Source organism: Lepidochelys kempii, chromosome 5, assembly GCF_965140285.1.
Source record: "Lepidochelys kempii isolate rLepKem1 chromosome 5, rLepKem1.hap1, whole genome shotgun sequence".
Classification (NCBI taxonomy): Eukaryota; Metazoa; Chordata; order Testudines; family Cheloniidae; genus Lepidochelys; species Lepidochelys kempii.
Window position 1 is genome coordinate 114,297,725 of NC_136384.1, and position 16,943 is coordinate 114,314,667.

General features: G+C 42.5%; 1 long non-coding RNA gene across 1 annotated transcript in view; it reads left to right on the forward strand.

Moving 5' to 3' along the window:
• The window catches only part of LOC140912127 (uncharacterized), a 63,942-nt gene extending 47,219 nt beyond the window's left edge, over positions 1-16,723 (forward strand). The window contains exons 3-4 of the long non-coding RNA XR_012159231.2: positions 16,104-16,250; positions 16,418-16,723. This is a non-coding gene — a long non-coding RNA (uncharacterized LOC140912127). The remainder of the gene's footprint in view (positions 1-16,103; positions 16,251-16,417) is intronic.
• Positions 16,724-16,943: the final 220 nt, after the last annotated feature.

Consider the following 16,943-nt stretch of genomic DNA (forward strand, 5'->3'; position numbering starts at 1 on the left):
CCCTTTATATGTGGAACCCAGCTGCTGCTGCTGCTAAGCATCACTCCAAAAAAGAGTCTCTTTTTTGATTCTAACCCTTCACTGCGATCTAAGTGTTTGCTTTACAGCATCGCTTCAAGTTTCTAATCTAAGGCTAATGAAATGTCGACACTTACAAAAGCCACGGGTGTGATCCGCAAGGAACACAGCAGTTCGGTGAGCATGTGAAAAATGAAATCAGACAATGAAAATAGACTATGGCACCGAGAGCTGTAAGGCCAAATTATCTGCGGGTGTCAGTGCACTGATTTTGGTGCAGTTGTGCCAGCAGAGAATTTGTCTCAAAGAGTCATTTTGAGAGTGAGTGAACTATAAGCAAAAGTGTGTTAACAACCGCCTAACATATGATGTTGGGAGGGTTAGACTTGACTGACCCTTGTCCAGTGTGCTATGAAGGTCACAAGAGGCCTTCTCCCATTACTCCCCCTACGAAGGGTAAGTCACAGTTGCTGGTCCTTCCACCACCTCCTGGTATACTACCCCTCCACTCCAGCCAACTGAGCTGGCCAGCTGCAGATAGAGGAGCAAAAAAAGGGATGGTGCAGCACCCACACTCCCCTTGTGCTTGATGGCACAATTCTTCTCAGAGCTCTCCTTGGGGTGATGCAACTCTACACTCTCCCAAACTGGGTCAGTGTCCAGTGGGCAAAATTGGTTCCTAAAGTGTAAACTCGCTCCCCAAAGAGCTTGAAATTTCATATAGTGTAGTATGACAGTAACTCTGAATTATACTTCCGGCAGGTTACACTGGGGTTCTGCCTTGCCTTATGCAGGAAGCAGTAGCTACTCTCCATTTCATTATTTGTGTTACAGTAGTTTCCTTTCACTTTATTCACTTTGATTCTCTGGTTCTTAGACCCTCTAAGCCCTGGTCTACACTAGGACTTTAGGTCGAATTTAGCAGCATTAAATCGATGTAAACCTGCACCCGTCCACACAATGAAGCCCTTTATTTCGACTTAAAGGGCTCTTAAAATCGATTTCCTTACTCCACCCCTGACAAGTGGATTAGCGCTTAAATCGGCCTTGCCGGCTTGAATTTGGGGTACTGTGGACACAATTCAACGGTATTGGCCTCCAGGAGCTATCCCGGAGTGCTCCATTGTGACCGCTCTGGACAGCACTCTCAACTCAGATGCACTGGCCAGGTAGACAGGAAAAGAACCGCGAACTTTTGAATCTCATTTCCTGTTTGGCCAGCGTGGCAAGCTGCAGGTGACCATGGAGTCCCAGAATCGCAAAAGAGCTCCAGCATGGACCGAATGGGAGGTACAGGATCTGATCGCTGTTTGGGGAGAGAAATCCATGCTATCAGAACTCCGTTCCAGTTTTCGAAATGCCAAAACCTTTGTGAAAATCTCCCAGGGCATGAAGGACAGACGCCATAACAGGGACCCGAAGCAGTGCTGCGTGAAACTGAAGGAGCTGAGGCAAGCCTACCAGAAAACCAGAGAGGTGAACGGCTGCTCCGGGTCAGAGCCCCAAACATGCCGCTTCTATGATGAGCTGCATGCCATTTTAGGGGGTTCAGCCACCACTACCCCAGCCGTGTTGTTTGACTCCTTCAATGGAGATGGAGGCAATACGGAAGCAGGTTTTGGGGACGAAGAAGATGATGATGATGATGAGGTTGTAGATAGCTCACAGCAAGCAAGCGGAGAAACCGGTTTTCCCGACAGCCAGGAACTGTTTCTCACCCTGGACCTGGAGCCAGTACCCCCTGAACCCACCCAAGGTTCTGGTGCTGCATATACTGCTGGATAATGTGTGTGGTATTTAATGTGCTCCTAATTGCCAAAGTGAGCTGAACGGCCTCTATGCTTGCCTTGGTATGGCGTCCGCACAGAAAAAGGGCGCGGAATGATTGTCTGCCATTGCTCTGATGGAGGGAGGGGCGACTGACGACACGGCTTACAGGGTTGGCTTCAGGGAGCTAAAATCAACAAAGGGGGTGTCTTTACATCAAGGAGTATTTCAGGCAGGACTTCACAGAGGGTTCCAATAAGAAATGGTGCACCTAAGTTACTGTTCTTATTGGAACAAGGAGGTTAGCCTGGCCTCTGATTGATACATGGCTAGATTCACCTCGCTGCACCTTCTCTGTGAGTGACTGCAGTGTGACCTAGAGGAATGAGTCCCCTAGACAGGGGAGGAGGCAAATGAGTACAAAACTAATCTGGTCTATTTCTTGTTTTGATCCACTCCATCTATCTTTTTTCATCTTTGGCTGGCAGCAGATGGTGCAGAAGGACTGCATGCCATCCACATCTCATGGCTGCTCGGCAGAAGATGGTATAATACGACTGCTAGCCATCCTCATCTCTTGCCTGCCCGGCAGAAGATGGTACAGTACGACTGCTAGCAATCCATATCGCCTGCCTGCTCACCATAAGACGGTTCAATAGGACTGACTGCAGGACTAAAGAGAATGACCTGGTCAAGTCACTCCAAATTTAGTCCCTGCGCCCATGTCTGCGCAGGCGCTCCCAGACGACGTGGCCAGGAGCACCTCGGACATGACGATGACGGCTACCAGTTGTATTGTACCGTCTGCTGCCACAAGGCAAGGGGTTGCTGCTACTGTGTAGCAATGCTGTACCGCGTCTGCCAGCACCCAGGAGACATAGGGTGACGGTTACCTGAGCAGGCTCCATGCTTGCCGTGGTATGGCATCTGCACAGGTAACTCAGAAAAAAAGGCGCGAAACGATTGTCTGCCCTTGCTTTCACGGAGGGAGGGAGGGAGGGAAGGGGGCCTGACGATATGTACCCAGAACCACCCGCGACAATGTTTTAGCCCCATCAGGCATTGGGATCTCAACCCAGAATTCCAATGGGCAGCGGAGACTGCGGGAACTGTGGGATAGCTATCCATAGTGCAATGCTCCGGAAGTCGACTCTAGCCTCGGTACTGTGGAAGCACTCCACCGAGTTAATGCACTTAGAGCATTTTCTGTGGGGACACACACACACTCGAATATATACAACAGATTTCTAAAAAACCGACTTCTATAAATTCGACCTTATTCCGTAGTGTAGACATACTCTAAGGCAGGAAAGGGAAGTCACTTGTCCCTGGCAGTGTACGTGCATCCCCAAGAAACTTAGTGTATTCTGCTCCTTTAATTACTGTCTCTCCAAAATGAAGGCTTTTGTTAAGTCAAGATGAAGTCCTTTAGCATTACAGGAGGAAAGCTTTGATATGGAATAAAAGGTATTGCAGATCTGAAATTGTACAGCTCGATCTGCAGTAGCAAAGTAGGAGATGAATGCATTTGTTTTCTCTGACCTTATCAGGTTAAGTTAATAGCCTTGGTAAAATTAATCTATATTTTAAAGTTTCTAAATATCTCTATCAAAATTACTAGTAGTTATTTCCAGCCTGAGAGGAGAACCAAATGAGAATTTAATTTTTAAGAGAATTTCATTTTCTAGTCAAAAGGGATCACAATTACAAAGAATCAGCTGACTTTTCCTCCTTAAATTCTATACAGTACTCAGGGGACTCTGTACAATGGCTTGACACAGCATACGGGAAAAATGTATTCAAAGGTCATTGCTAACAAAAGCCTGAACTCGTTTATTGTACCTCTGTTGGCAAAAGAATGTCCTTCCTTCCCTGTTATGCAGAGGATAGGAAATGGCACAGTATGTGCATGCATGCATGTACTGTCTATGTACAGTAGATGAGCAATGGAGATCATTCACTATCACTGAATAATGAAATGCAGCTATTTGAATGGCTATCCATCATTTTTTTCCCTGTAGCTATATTAGCCGCATGACTTCAAACCCTTTCTCCAAAGTCATGAAACAGCATTTGGAACTGAGCCCAAGGAAGCACGGATTCTATTCTTGTTCACACAGCTTCACACATTTAAATGTCTCATCTGGGGGAAGGAGGTGGGGCGGGGCGGGGGGGAATAGCAAACTTTTCACTTAGCATTGATTTTCGTTAAGGCCATCTAAGATAATCAAAGTATGGAAATAAGATCAGTGACAATAACAGATTATATAAAGAGTGTCTGAAATCTATGCCCACTCTTGCACAAATCAGAATGCCCACAGTCAACTGAAGCCTGTATTATGTACAAAAAGGGTCATCTGCTGGCATCAGAACACCCAGTGACTTCTGGGAAGCTATTTTTTTTTTTAATATACTGCAGTGTGGGCATGAAGGTGGGTGGGAAGAGATCACCTCTTTAGTTAATGATGCTGTATGAGACAAGCATGAGGGTTACACAAGCATATTGAAATGACTCTGCTTTGTATAGTACACTTCTTAATGAGCATAATCATGAGTGCCCAACATATTATCTACATTAGAACTTGGTTTTACCGCACACAGCTGCTGTTGCTCAGAGGTTTTAATGGAGCATTTGCCAATCCAAAGGAGATTTATGGGTTTCTTCCATATGCATCTTATACTTGCTTATGCCCACATGGACACAGAAATAACCTTATATATATATATTCAGTATTTTGCCCTTGTCTGTTCACCGCTAGCTCTGAGAGCCCTAGTTTATGTAACTAATCCCTTGATGTAAAGTATGTATAGACCCACACAAATAACTGGTAACATCTAATTAAACTAAACTGCAATCAACAGATTTTATCTTTTGACTACTGTGTAGCAGGGAAGCTTTATCTGTTGAAAATTAACTGTAAGATTGGCTTGACTTTTTAAAGGCACTATGTGAGTTTCTCATTAGCCTTATTATCATTTCTGAATCATAAATATGTAAATGATGAGTTTCACACGGGAGATTTAATTCTGTGCTCTTATTTCTGATGAGCTGGAAATACACTCTGGCTCTGTCAGATAATTGGTAACACTGCACACCAAAAGGCATTTCCCTACGCTTCATCAGAAACAGCTGAAATTAAAGAAGGCAGCACTGTTACATCTTTGACAGTTTTGTAACACCAACTTGTTAAAGTTTTAACTCAGCCATTAATATAGCTTATGAATTATTAATACAATTTCTATGTCATAAATTTAAAAAAAAACTGGAGGTTTGAGCCTGGAGTATAAACGCTCTGGGAAAGAGTTCTCCCCCCCCCTTTTTATTTTTTGATCTGCTTTTGAAACAAAACACACCCATTTAATTTGAGTAAAGGGGAGGGAAAGTCTCCAGCTAGTATTTGCAATGAGTTTGTCTAAAGATTGCAAGTCCCAAACCAAGCTCTTTTTGCTGGCAACAATTTTTTTCCCCTGAGCTGTGGAGATAAATGTGTTTGTTTCAAGTAATAGCCTTACAAATTGATGGAATGACAAAGTGAGTGGATGTCTCAAAAGTAAATGTTTGTTTGGCAAAGCTCTGTAAAATATTCGCCATGAAACACAAAACCACGTGAAATGCGGATGACTTCAAGTTTCATTAAAACACTGAATTTAGACCAGGGTAATTGAAACATTCAGGGATTTTTTAAAAAACAAAAAGCAAAAACACAAAACTGGGCTGAGTTATGGGTTCACATCAAAAGCATGTCAGGTCCATGGTTTTGAATGATTTCAATGTAAAACAAGGTGGAAATGTAGCTGTTTCCATAAAGTTTTGCAGAACAAAATGCAAAATTTAAAGAGGTGAAAAAGTGTAGAATGGAGTGAAAGTTCAGAAGAAGTCCCTAAGCCTGTTCAGTTCTTGGCCTCCCATATGACGGAGGGTTCCAGCTGTGATTTTGTGAGTGAGAGAGAGCGTGTGCGCACACACACCTGGGTGAGTGAACTGACACATCTGCACTAAGAATTGGATTGAAGCCACAATGTCTACACTGCACAGTTAGGCCTGAGGGCAACCATCCAGGTTGAGCATCTGGGGTCTCAGCACTCCCACCCCTGGAAAGCCATACCTGCGTTACTGTGTCCTCAGTGTTTCTGCACTTACCCATCTGTGTCTGGGGCATAGGGTTCTTTGTGCTGAGACACTCTAGGATTCTTTCCTAGTAAACTGGGTCAATTGCTGGAGAACTTCCAGTCTTCCACCAACTCCCTGTTTGTCTCTAACATATACTATGGAAGCACATATAAAAGGCTTACCGTCCAAGTGCATACCTACGGTTCTGGAAAGGTTTGTAAGCCCATTCTGATGCCAGTACTGATGCAGCTTTACTGCAACTGGTACCCAATTTAGCTTGGGTATGTCTACAGGTGCTGCAATTACAACTCTGACTGCAGTGTAGACATATCCTAAGAGCCTACACCGATAGGTAAACTAGAAAGAAGACTGCTTCACCTTCTGTAGTATTTAGGGAGCACAACCACCATTCTGGCTATACCCTGCGCAGGATGTTCATGGGATGGGACTTCCTGTTTCTGTCTCTCCCTTTTTCACTGTTCCTTATGATCTGATCAGAGCAGACAGGACAACGGCTTTTAAGGTGCACCTGAAATACCCATACCCAGTAAACAGCTTGTGTACTCAATTTCTCTCTCTCTCAAAAGAGCATACACAATGAAACAATCAAAACCATCGTTGTCTAATGCTAATCAGTGGTACCTTTGCCTTCTGGATACCTAAGCTATGTTCAAGGTAGAGCTGGGTTTGGGGAACACCGACAAATTACAGACACTTTTTCTGAACTTTTTTATGTCCCACCCCCCAACGTTTTTCAAAAATTAAAAATGTCAGCCATCTTTATGGCTTGTTGGCAAGTGGAAAAAAATTCCTCAAAATAGGTTTTGGGAGCTGGGTTCTTTGTCAAAAATTAAAAATATTTTGACCAGCTCTAATTAAATGTGACCATTAGTAAACCATGTTGAAGGAATGAGAGTTAATATACAGTGCAAGGTTTTGGCATGACATGAAAGGGCCCAATGTAATTTGAAGGCCAATGTTTTCATACTTGGCTGCCTAAAGCCACTGTAATAAATGGCCTCCATTTAACAGGTGTTAAGTACAGATAGCCTACATTGACTTCAGTGAGAGTTGCTAGTGTCTTTCATCTTGAAATGGCCAATTAATTTCTTAGGGTGAAAATCAGTTGTTTTCTATGTGGCTTCCTTTCTTTGGCCTTATACCTTGGTAATATTTATGAAATGCAAGTATTAAGAAACAGTAAAATAGGGACAACCATAAATTATCTATGAAATATTGACTTGCTCCATAAACTGCACAGGTATTGAAACTGGACTTTCCTACTCTTATTTCCACTGGAATAAAAATTTACAACCTTTCAGATTATATTTTTTCCAATCATAGTGTTTCCTGGCTATCAAAGCTACGTGAGCCAAATTCACCCCAGAAGAGCCAAACTGAGTGTAACTATTGACTCCAACAGTGACGTTATGATTGAGTTTATTGAAATTCACTAATCCAAAGTGCTGGGTGCTGAATTTGCTAATTAAACTTCTGGTGAAGATACAATGCTCAGTTTGTAATCTCACTATTATTTCCATGGTAACAAAATGCAATGTCACAAGCAGAGGCTTATTGGTATCTTTGCTGTTTGGCATGCAGCCTCCAGGGTTGCCTAGTGTCAGATATGCCATGGGGCTACTTTGTGATTTCAGTAGAACTTGGGGGGTGGGGTGAGGGGAGAGAGGGTTTGAGAGAAATCAATGGGATGCTGCCACAACGGAGAACTACCTGTTCATTAGTTATGGCTACAGTAAAGGACCAATTCAAGTACAAGAAGCTGCAGCTAAGCTGTGAGAAAGCAAATGCAATTATCATCACTAATAGCAAACAATGTCCCAATATATCTGTATGGATCAGGTAAATGACAGACAGATCCAGGTGATGGATGCAGCATAAAATAGGTGTTAGATTAGGGATTCTCAATCTTATTCATAGTGTGGCCCACATGGTAACATGTTCATGGACCATCTCCCTTTCAGCTGGTGACCTAACAACATTCTTGCTGCAATTGCTTACATAGAAAACTAATATTAGGTAAGTATTTAAGCTCTCTTTGAATTCAGTTTACCAGCTGGAACCCAGTTAAGGCACTAACTATCATGTGACGAACCAGAGCTCTATCTGCTACAGGCAAGTGCTCTATAAGACTACAGTTTGCAACAAACCACAGAGGGAGAGAGAGGATAACAAGTTCTCCTTTTAGTTGAAAAGTGTGTGTTAAATGTGTGTGGACTCCACTGCAGCCTCTGAAATTGTGGCTGCAAAGTTTTCACAAGCAATTATTTGCTCACAAATGAGTATCGTATATGCAAGGTTTGTAGTTTTGAAAGCACAGAACCTGTGTGTACAATTTTAAGAGTCAATTTTACAAGTATAGCCATTTGCGGAAGATTTTAAAAGGAGGCCTGAAGTTCGTGTGCAAAAATATGAGTAGAGAGTTATCACAACTCAGCGCATAAAAAAAATCAGACTTCTGCACATACAAATGAGTATTTAAAAATCTAAATGCTCTATTTCCACTCACAATTGTGGTTATCACATGCACAAATGTTGAGAATGCAAATACAAGTTCATATTTATGGAAGACCAGGTTTTTCCATCTACTTAAAATTTGGCCTTTTGTGACATCATCAGCATAATCACTAGTAATTCAAGATTTGACAAATGTTCATGGAGCATGAATGCCTGGAAATTGGGGTGGTACCAAGACAGTACAAGGAATTAATAAAGAGACACCCTGCAACTACTGTCTCAGACAGAAAAAGCCTCACTGACTTATCCTGTGGTCTCATCTTTCAGCTGAAGTAATTTTTAGCCATTCTACATCTGAGACAAAGATGGAAGTTCTCTTCTGCAACCTTGAGCTTTCATGGGATGCCCTGCCTTTAGTTCGGATCCTGAGAAAATTACAGCCTCTTGATTCATTTAGCAATTTTTTTCCATATGTTTACTACTTTCACCAGTGGGATTCTGTAATATATATTATCTTTTCTCCCCTGTAGCCTTGTTCTTTAATCTTTATTCAACAGATATGCATGTCATCATTTCAGGGAGATAGCAATCTAATTTTAGGGAACAGAGACAGAGAGAGAGAGAGAGAGAGAGATGCACTCAGGTTCAAATGGAAGAGACTATAATCAGGGTGACATGGAATCTCTAGGTCTAGTCTCAAAGTATTTTAATGTGGACTGCCTGTGGTTGAAGGAGAAAAGATGACATTTGTTTTATGTCTGCGGAAATCAGTTTACACTAGGCTTAGTCTCTGTAGTTTGGTTTTTTTTTAAATTCATCCTTCAATAATTTTTTAACATCTCAAGCATAATTAGCAGTTGATGCGGTAAACAAAGCCAAGCAAAGCACTGCTTTTGTCTTGTATTACATTTGTTTTAAAATCACAAACCAGCAGGGGCTGGTTCCTTCTTTCCACCCCCCCCCCTGACTTTCAGCCTGCTCACAATTTTTCTCTTGTTATTCAAGGGAACAAATATATGGCTTTAGTAGGGTACAACAACAGAAATACCCAAGCCTTCAAACTAGCGTAAACCTAGATGATTCCAACTTGGTGTTCACCCCCAACCCTGAATCTCACATCAGGGAGAATTTCCTCAAACATTAGAGTAAGCCATACATTTGCCCTCTTCTGCTTTCTGAGTCACACAATGATGATCATGGATTCTGGTGTTTCTTGCATAATAATGGCACTGATGGCAAGTTTACTTCTGAATTTTTACTATGATGAGGGAGTGGCCTCTCCAAAATTAAGATTTACTGTTCATTCTAAGCCTGATTTTGGCCCCCCATTTTACAAACTTTAAAAAAAAGCTTCCAAGTTTGCATATGTGGTTTGTGGACAGCAGGAAACATTTTTGCCCAAATGTAGGATGACTCAGATAAATCATTTTTAGAATATTAGGGTTGGAAAGGACCTCAGGAGGTCATCTAGTCCAACTCCCTGCTCAAAGCAGGACCAATCCCCAGTTTTTCCCCAGATCCCTAAATGGCCCCCTCAAGGATTGAACTCACAACCCTGGGTTTAGCAGGCCAATGCTCAAACCACTGAGCTATCCCTCCCCCCAAAGACTGAATTCAGGAGGGGCCTGCGGGGGAGGAGTAGGGAGAGAATGTTCATGTATTGAAAATTATTCAAAAACTATTTTTGAAAGGTCTTATTTAAAAAAAAAGGACAAGGTGAAACTTATTTGTAAGACCTTAATAAGATCTAGGGCCACATTCTTGGTCCTTTTCTATCCTGTTTGTGCTTCCTTGGTGGAGCACAGGGCACAAGGAGCTGTCTTAACTAGGCAGAGGAGGATTCCCCTTGCTTAGGGCTTTCCCCATGTGGTAAAACTAGTATAGATGTCCTTACACCAGCGTCTCATGGTCATCCCACCATATGTTTTATGCTGGGTGGGGCAGGGGAGGAAGTAATTCCAATACAATAACCCATTCCTGCCATCTTCTCAAGCACCCATGGAATCTTCATCACCTCTGCACTCCTTCCTCAGCTTCATGGCTTCTGTGTCTATGGCAGCAGAGCCACGGGGAGAAACAGTTAAACCTCTCTTCTTGCCAACTCCACCTACTGCTGTCTTGCGAAATGAAGTCATGCCTCTGCTGCTGTCACCTGGAGGTATTTTGGGGCAGTGAAAAGGGTTCAGAATCCCCCTCTCGTATTTGTGTGTGAAACAGCTCTCCTTTACCTCCATGTCCCTGGGTCTAATACACCACGTATCTTTCCCATCTCTGTCTGTAGCCTTCTCTCACTAGGGATCCCTCAGGGGCAACATGTCATGGAGGTTTCTCCACCAGCAGACTCTTCACTAACACTTCCTGCAAGGAACTTTGCACTTGGACTCCTTATCAAAGAAAACAAATAATTGGTCATGAAGAGTATATGGTTCCAGTCTGGAAAAATTAAGATCCATCAGATTTGAGCTAAAGAAATTGAAAGAGGGGAGCGAGTATACCGCGGACACTGGTTTTGATAGATCCTTGCTGTGGACCTGTCTATCTCAACTAATTTATAAAGGTAATATTTTCAGAAGGGCCTCAGTGACTTGCGTTCCTGAGTCTAATTTTCAAAAGCAAAATAGGCATTAGGAGCCCAAACCCTTAAGGGTGTGGCTACATAACACCTCATGCTCATGGGGCTTGGGCTGCTTCATTGCAGTGTAGACCTATGGGCTTGCGCTGGAGCCTGGGTTCTAGGACTTTGAGGGGTGGGAGAGCGTGATATAAAGTTATGAATTTGGGGTGGCTTTATTACTCACAAGGAGCAAAGTGACAAGTGAGTTATATGGTAATTCCAAGTAGGTGACAAAGAAAGACAGTCCAGTGGTTAGGGCACTAGGTGATTTGGGCACCTTTAGTTCAAGACCCTACTCCTCCATACTCTTCCTGCATGACTCTGGGCAAGTCACTTAGCCTTTTCGTGCCTCAGTTTCGCATCTGTAAAATGGGAATAGCAGCACTTCCCTACCTCACAGGATTTATTATGAGGAGATATATCTATATAAAGATTATGAGGAATTCAGGTACTACAGTAATGAAGACCAAAAAACCAGCATAGCTAATAATGCCTCTGATGTGCAGAAGTGCTTTGCTAAATCAGAACCAAAACCTTTCAATCTAACCCCACAGTCAGGTATTTTCTGTATACCACACAATCTACAAAAAGATATTTAGTAAGGTTTTAGAGGGTTTTCAGTGGCTTTTTTGTTTGTTTTTGAATTAAGACCACTACTTGTTTTCCTCCACCAATAAAGCCTGGTGACTAAATAATCATGAGTCCAGTGCTTAGAAGGAGGGTGCGGGTGGGTTGATGGAAGATTAAAACTAAGGCATTCTAAATAGCTTTTCTATACATACCACTGACATATTTATAATAGGACGATTTGGACAACTCAGGGAGAGAAGTGCAGTATTGGCTAGAAACAAGTACTGTATCTAATTCATTCCTTGCCAGACGTATGAAGTCCCTTATCTAGATCTGTGGTGTTATAAGATATTGGACTTTAAACCTGTCACTGGTCCAGGACATTCCCATCCTATGCCTCAAGCCAGTGTAACTTTTGGGGGATGGGGGAAAAGAAATTCCACATTTGAGGGAAAGGATGACATTTCTCTGGTACATTGCTGTGGTTTTTTTTTAAATAAACAGCTGATTGAAGCAGCTTACAGAGGTTTTGGATGTTATAGTTTCAGTGGAGACAGCTCAGCAGGCAGAATGCAGGTGATGCACATAAAGGGGCATTGTTAATACTTTTATTACATCTGTTGCCTACGTATATGTGTGGTAGGATTTTCAAAGGAGCCAGACACCCAAATCCACTGACATTTGATGCCCACATATAATACATACATGTGTGTGATCACACACAAATATGTAATGTAGTTCTGTGTTTACCTATATACTCCATTCAATGCATGTCAGTGTCAATGTTATTCTTTTGTGTAAGAGTGTTGTTGTTATGTACCTAGGTCACTTTTCTTTGAATTCTCCTCTTGTCATGCAAATTGTCAGCCTGGTCCACAATTATGAAGAATCCCTGATTGTAAAATAATAAGAGTAAAGTCAGTAGGAGACTGACAGGTGAATTTATAATGCATTTATAGTGTGAAGCTGTCCATTTAACCCTTAACAATATTCATTTTCTTCACAGTGTGCAAACCTTGTCAGTGGTTTGAAAAAGCTATGAATTTAAATAACCTTAAGCAGTTTGAGAAATTAATAATTTGATAGGTATATCTGGCAGACATTTTAAATGTCTCACTTCCTCCCCATCACCACCGCCCAATAATTTGCTTCAGGGTTTTTGCCAAATTTGGGATTACAAAGAAATGGAGAGGGGGAAGGGGTATGTGTGGAGGGAAATCAAACAATGTTTTTTTATTTGCCAAACGCCACCTTTAGAATGGATTCAGAAGTACAGACTCAGCCCTCTCTCTCCTCCTTCCTGCATGGATTGATCTGAAAGTTAAAGGAGTGTTAAAGAAGAAAAAGACTTTTTCAGAGCTTATCAAAATGAATATTTAATCTGATTCAGATTAAATTGGTGAGTTGTTGGCACCTCTCAAGCCAGTCTTTATTGTTTTGTGATGCTTAATGCTTATTTCAATATTAATGCAGATAGTGACAGCACTTTGACTGACAGCCCAGAGGTGGGGGCTTTAGTGAGAGGAACAGAACAAATAGTTTCCCCTCTGGCTGCAGGCTGTGAATGCAGAAAAGCCTGATAGCGACAGGTGAACCATAGTTACCAGGTTCAGATCAACTCAACCTGCCTGTGTTTTTGGTGATTTACACACCAGGCTCTCTTTGCTGAACAGAGGGTTTTTGGCTGAGCAGGTGTAAGACTAAAACATATCTGTCTCCTGCTGAAAGTGTTCCCACTACAGTACAGTTAAAGGTTTATTTGAATTGGATACACAGGACAGAGTAGCCAGTGCCACAGTTTACAGAGATGTGCACAGTATAAACCGCAGTAAGTATAGCAGACAACTCCCTGCTCTAAACTTTCATCTTTTTATATCCAGCAGGCAGAGTAGGTGTGAAAGAAGACTGTGTAAGTGAGTGTAGGTGGAAGCCAAGGTTCTGCACAGGGCTGTGAAAGCTTCACAGAAACCTACTTTTATGAGATGCTAGCTTTTAAAAAAGGAAATTAGAGGGATGCAGTATGTCAAAGGGAAAGCTACCAGCATGCTGCAGTGAGACCAGGTGGAAGCTGTTGACTCACCTCTTACAAGGAGCTGGAATTAACACAGACTCTTCATTAATATAGCCAACTATCAACTGTGCTGAATACATTGGGTCAGATTCACCACTGTGTTGTGAATGCCATGTAATGCCAACAACCCAGGTGGGCTGTCAATTGTGGGGATTGAACCTTGGAGTTCTGAATCTTGATGTGGGAGCCTTTACTGCCTGAGCTAAAAGACCTACCACTCACAGCTGAATTTGTAGCAGGGTCATTCATCGCTAGGAGACCTAGCCACTACCAGCAGAGGACAGTGTACCTTATGGAATGGACACGGCTTCCATCTAGGGTAACCAGGTAGCAAGTGAGAAAAATCAGGACACCTTTTGGGGGAGGGGGGGCAAGGGGTGTATTTGCATATACAAGACAAAACCCCTAGTATCATGACATATGGTTACCCTACTTCCATCCAGTTTTAAGCTAATCCAAACACAGTGATAAATTAAGCCCAATGAATGCTATCAGCTTTATTTAGCCCTCTGGTTTGATTCCCATGTAAACCAAGGCACCTTTACATCACTGACAACATAAAGGAATCTTAAAGTAGAGGTGACTGTAATTTACTCCCAGTTTAAAGCAGCCTTAGTGTAAATGGGATGAGACTCAGGCCCTGGGGAGTTAGTGTCCTAATAGAAGGCTGCATGGGAGAAGACCCAAGCCCTCTGACTGGGCATCTTGCCAGAACTAATTGGAAACCCTGTCTCACAAAGCACTGAATCTTGCATAGAAGGTGGGACTAGAGTGTTTTGGTAAATGAGGTTTTCTCCCCCAATGGAAAATTCCAACTTGTCACCAAAAAACAAAATGTTTTCAGACAACAACATTTATCCGTTTGACGGTTTTCACCCAAAATGCCCTCAGTGAAGCTCTTGGTTTTCAGATGAAAATTTGATTTTTTTGGGAGGGGGGAGAAATAGACAATTTGTGATTTTTTAAGTGAAAAACCAATTTTTGGTCAAAAAAGTTTAAATGGAAAATTTTCAGCTAGCCCATATTGGGACAGGTAGTATGGGCTCAGTTTCTACTTGGGCTGGTTCAAAGGTCTACTCATCTTTTGAAGAGGATCACTAGTTTTCTGGGGTTTAATGGACCTAATACCTGATATGAGTAATTCTCACTTACAAGTACCTCCTGTTGACTTTGGCTCCGTGTCCTTGCTACATATATCAGGCAGGTTGAGGGGAGTACTGGCAGTTACACTAGCTGAGAGGAATGGGCTTGCAGTTTGCAAATAGATGTGAAAAACTCTCACCATGGTGTTGGGGTGATATGAGAAGTGAATTGAGATACATACATTTGGGAAGTGCAAGAAGATTAAGTGAGGAAAAAGCAAAGTAGTGACAAAACAATCTCCAACTGGTTTTATATAATTTTCATCCAGCATTTTGCAAACTATTTGTGTTTGAGAAGATCTCCTGTTTGTAAATTTTAAGTTAACAGTCATCACTCTCTCATGTTCTATTGCTGATAACGTGACAGGAGCCACACCATACCATTGCTGTTGAAAACAGCACAGTAACTAATTATGCATTAGGAATGAGCAAAATGTACCTTTTTTTTTTTCAAAGAAAAACATTTGGAGTTCTGTAATGGCACGGCACCCACCTCTCACAAACACCCCATTTGGTCTGGTGTGTCTGCAAGTCTTTAATAGTCCTGGCAGTGGTATTGGGCTGTACCCACAGAGCTTCCTTCCTTCTGTATCCACAGAGGCAACAGTGGCCCAATCTGAGGCCAGAAGGGCCCAGAGAATGCAAAAACAAGTAGTTCAGATCCCCTTCTTGGGGTTTATCATTGTCCAGTTATAGGCCACTTCCCCAGTAGTGTATTGGGGTACCTGGGCTCACCCATTACTCCAGGTCCCAGCCCAGAGGCCCTAAGAATAGCAGTGTCCCTGCAACAAAACTGCTTTCAGTTCCCCGGGCCACTTCTCTCCCCCCGCCCCCGCCTTCACCAGAGCTTCACCCTTACCTCAGGGCTCTTTATATTCAGGCCCAGCAGCCAGCTGGCCATCCAGGAGCTCTTCCTGCTCCCCAACTCCCTGCCAGCATTGAGCTATCCATGGTACTGCAATTCCCTTTAGCCAGCCAGGAACACTATCTGCACACCTCTGACTCCAACAAAGAACTGACTATGGGCTGCACTTCAACTCCTTTTAAACTATCCTGCAACTCTCTGATTGGCTAGCCCCTTGCAGCCTCTCCCGGATTGGCTGTTTCCTGCGCAGTCTCTCTAGGCTGCTTGGAGGACTTAGCTCCAATGCTGCTTTCCTGGGGAATCCTCAGATCATTATTTACAGACTTCAAGTTACAGAGAATCCACCATTTACACTAGCTTAAACCTGCAAGTATCCCGTGCCCGAGGCTACAAAGGAATCTCCTTCCCCCAGGGAATTGGCTGGTTTTAATCAAACCTTTCCACTAAATATCTTTTGTCTCCTCCTCCAGGTCAGCAGCTTGGTGCACCAACCTACTGAGATAAGATGCCTTCCCATTAAGATGCCTTAAATCCAGTCCTGCTACCAGAGAGGAATACCAGGCCAGTCTGAGCTCTATGAATCTATGCAGTACCCAAGCAGTTATTTCACTCCTCAGGTCAGTCCCATCCCTACCTATACATTTTGTTTTTAATTAACAATGTTCATGTGACCATTTGCTATTATTTTCAATAGGCAATACAATACTTTTGGAAATAATTTAACTTTCTTATTTGATCCATTTAAAAATAATTCTTTTTAACATTAACATGCATCTTTCTATAGAGGACTAAAGACCTGATACAAAGCCCACTGATGGCGATGGAAGACTGTCTCTTTCCTTCAACAGACTTTGAAGCTGACCTTAAATGTGTTGCTGAGCTAGGAGTAATAGAGGAGTTGCCAATCCTGGTCCCAGTCTGGAGAGTTCTGAGTGCCTTCAGCTACTGAGAGTTAAGCTCAAATCAAGCAACTTGCAAGATCAGGTACTCTCTATGATACAGGCAACATGAACCTAGGATCTACCCTTCTCTTCCCCCCCCCCCCCATATCTTCTTGTTTCTGTCAGTTTCAACAACTCTACTGGATTCATACTAGGAATTATGTCTGTTTATATGAAATTCACTGGTGGTATTTTAGTGATTTCCATAAGCCTGAAGAGGAAAAATAGTTTGACCTCTGAACACACACAAGCCTGATGGTCTCATGGCATGGAGGGGCTTAAGACCTCATCCCCCTCCTTTTGAAATAAATGAAAAGAATGACTACAATGGGAGCTGGGTAATGTCCTCAATTTTCAGAGTTCACTTCT